The 3,710-nt window shown below is 41.3% G+C and overlaps 1 long non-coding RNA gene across 1 annotated transcript; it reads right to left on the reverse strand.

The window, feature by feature from the left end:
* Positions 1–317: 317 nt before the first annotated feature.
* On the reverse strand, positions 318–2,987 carry LOC147755092 (uncharacterized). Its single transcript, XR_015330247.1, has 2 exons — positions 2,846–2,987; positions 318–2,294 (listed from the first exon to the last, which is right to left on the reverse strand). It is a non-coding gene; the product is annotated as an uncharacterized LOC147755092 (long non-coding RNA).
* Positions 2,988–3,710: the final 723 nt, after the last annotated feature.

Consider the following 3,710-nt stretch of genomic DNA (forward strand, 5'->3'; position numbering starts at 1 on the left):
CTGGCGACTTGCAATTCGATGTGTCGTTACCGTAGAAACGAGGGTACTGTTCCTACAAAAATTTCAGGTTTGAGCATACCTACATCTTGTAGCCTGGCTGTGCTGCGACAATGCGAGGCACGAATCCTGGTCAACGTTGGCACACGGAAATCGCTTTCGAGAGCACGTTATAATGACCCGTCCTTGATACCTGCCTTACGTTTTTACCAGGCCCTGTGAGAAACCTCTTTAATGTCTCTCCGGCAGGTACTCTTGAATTAACAAGGCAACTCTGCATACGAATGTACCTAACCTATATACAGAAAATGGGACAAATATTGCCGCGAGTCGTTTATTGTCTAGAGAGATTTTAAGATCGAACTTTAAGTCCAATTTGTAAACCTACGCATCGGTGTTTATCGCCACACAGTCGTACCATTCCAACGCCATTCTCCTGAGGCACTTCGTGGCACTCCGCAGTATTTAACCCCAGGCCACTGTTCTTGAGCTATGAATTCCGATGTTCTGTCTTCGGTTCGCTCTTTCGGTTTGCTACCGTGAAACTCGAGGCTCTCCGTACAGCTGGACAGCCTTCATTAAGCTCCGTATGATTTCCTTCATGTCAACAGGTCGAGTAGAGATCCGACTTTGATTAGGCAATACTGACGCTTTCAAGTTCTAGCCTAGGCTTCGGGTACCTAGTCTATTTCAATATATATCGAATGCGGTACCTGAATTAGGACGGACTTTGGTGGCTGTTCGTCGTAGCGTGCAGGCGTTCAATCGGTGTTTTTAGTACGAAAGGAAAACTAGTTTTGTTTTTCAGAACAGGGCAGCAAACTCATCATGACGTAGAAGAGTGCATAATTTCTGCATTTTAAGCGAAGGCCAGCTTTTCGAGTTTTTTTATCCAGTCTTTCCATGCTAAATATACCCTCACCAAGATTCAAGACACTATTTTAAATTCGTAATCGATACTCTACATTATTGCGTTTTTTTGAAGCTTTTGAAAGGTTTGAAGGAGATGTCCATGAAGGAAACCGGAAGATCCTGAAACAAGTCTTGATTTAAGCAGTTCAAAAGGCTCAAAATACTATTTTCGGTGCGTTTGTTTTTTACACAGAAATTAACCACTATTGAAGAGATGTCAATTCCCCAGATCTATTTTGTCATTTTTGAAGTTTGGCTTGAAAACAATTCGTCCTTAGACCGCTGTTGCTTACTTGGGTATATAAACATTGCTCTTTTGAATCTTACGTATGTATCAAAGAACATTCGTTATTTAATTGTTGATTGCTGTCGGGATTATCAAAATGGACTGAAGGTACAAACAACCGCTCGTGTTTAACCGCCTAATGTGGTACAATGGTTCTATTCCATAGCCGCTTTTAAAAGCCTGCGATTTAACTTGTTGAACTCAGGCTGGAAATCAAATGCACAGCCTTTACAAGAACGAACGTGGCTTGCTTTTAATGCAAAGGTCCGTCTTTAGCGTGTTTCTGTATAATCGCTATTCAGTTATTATCTCTGGCTTGTATCTGTTGACGTTTTGTTCACGCCGGTGAAATATGTACAGCAGCATTTTTTACGATCCCAATACGTTGCACCTTCTCCGCTGAAAATGGGTGACTCCCAATACAAACTAGCTATGTGATTTACAACTATTTTTACTAAGAGAAAAATATTAACGGTGCTGAGTTTAAAAGCAGCATTTTATATAATAATATTTAATTTATATAAAATAAGTTTGCGTAACGAATTTTCAGGTGGTCTACTGCTGGTGAATTACGATTCAAGCAGGTGCTTCATTTATTCATCATAGCTATTACTGCAATCGCAGTACCCACCGTAATTGCCACGGTATTTGCGGAAGTTTCCTTTGAATTCCGGGTTCTCTTTTTTGGATTATCTTTGGTTAAAACCGTAAAATTATGGTATTTGCATAGTTGTTCCGAGACACCGTCGATGGTGTTTACTCGTCACATAATTTGTTTCACTTTTAGTTTTTTTACACTTCATTTGGCACGGGTGCTTTCTTTTTCATAATACCTACCTGATGGCCCACTCCAAAAAATTAACACTAAGTATTGGTTAGATAGAAAGGAATGATGAGGTGTATCATCATTCTTGGGTTGGCGTCATCAGAGTTGGCGTCTCCCGTTATTAGACTAAAACTAAAAGAGGCATACTTGTGTGCCTGCTCCTTACTATCGCTCATGTCTCTTCATCTGTACATGTGCATGTATGCATGCTAATGTTCACACTTTCATAAAACGCATTTTAAGGTGCTTTGTCATAGTCGAAATCGATGACACCTGTAAAAGTAAACGTAGTGGTAGCAAGCACCCCGATTTCGAGATTTCAAATGAGAACAAAAAGTAAAGCTACAAACTAAAGGTGATTAAAAGTAATTTAAAGCATTAAACATATAATCACATTGGACTTTTGAATACAAAGTGCTTGCAGCTAGTCTGCCGAGAGCTAGCCTGGTGCAGAAATAATAGCGTTTCGTTTACGGGGGCTACAAAAAGGAATCCTAGTTTTATCCCTACACATCTAAAGTCGACAACGATTTGAATATACATCTGCAAAGTTAACGAAATAAAGCTATGCATGTTCGATCTCTTGGACAAGTCAGAAGAAACACTACTTTAAATATTTTCACGTTGTCATTGCATGTTCTTAGCTGGGTATAGTCAGCTGCATTCGTAAAATAGTATGTCTAAAAACAAGCAACCGATATGCTACGGAATTAACACGCCTTTCGCTTGCTTTTAAAAACGATCGTTTGCACAAAGCCTTTCTGTTCCCCTACATCTAAATTTGATGTCAATTGAAAAGTAAAGAAAAATTGTTAGTAGCTTACGTGACTAAAAACGTTTTCTTTAATGGTTTCCTTATATATTACACTGGCCAAGGCTCTCGATGCCATCAATGAGATGTTGAGAATGGGAAGATATATATTTTCGATATGTAAGCAAGTACATGGCTTGTGGAATACGACACGATATTACCTCATTGTCGTTCCTTTAGCAGCTGGGCATGACTAGGAAGCGTCTGCTTTGTTTCTGTTTAAGTGTGGCCGTGCAGCGGCCACACTTGAGCAGCGGTGTCACCTGAGCCGACGAAGAACAGACTCGTTTGGGAGACTGTGGGGTTTACCTAATTCAATAATTGGTGCCTGAGGAACAGAAGCTACACCGGGACCGAATGTAACAGACCAAGCAGCATTCAATCCGGTCAGGTACCTGAGAGAGCCAGTCGGTGCCTCTCTTGCACCACTTGGCACGATGAGCACAGCATAGTCCAAAGGAACACTTCAGCTATGACCCGATTGTACACAGCAAAATGCGTTCATGCTGTGGTAGAAGAGAGAATGGGTCCGCTTTTCTTATTTAACAGAGACCAGCGCTAGACGAGTTAACGTTTATAAAAGCCTCTGGTTCTCTGGGAAGTGATTCTCGAAATCTTGAATAATATGATCATACACTTCTTTTACTCGGCATTAATGAATTTTGATGCGTTACCCTGAAGACTAGTGGATGTGAATAACATCGTAAAGGCTCTCTCCTTTCCTCGTGCACGGCCGCTGAGTGTCGCCACCAACGCCGCTGATCTGGTTGAGGCGGGTCGCTGCATCTGCGGAAGGTGACGGAGGTCTGGCCCTGCACTTTGGCTATCTTGATTGCATCAGCCGACTAGCAGATGTATTCTGTAGCATGTGGATTTCT

Source organism: Varroa destructor, unplaced genomic scaffold (genome assembly GCF_002443255.2).
Source record: "Varroa destructor unplaced genomic scaffold, Vdes_3.0 BEIS01000006.1, whole genome shotgun sequence".
NCBI lineage: Eukaryota > Metazoa > Arthropoda > Arachnida > Mesostigmata > Varroidae > Varroa > Varroa destructor.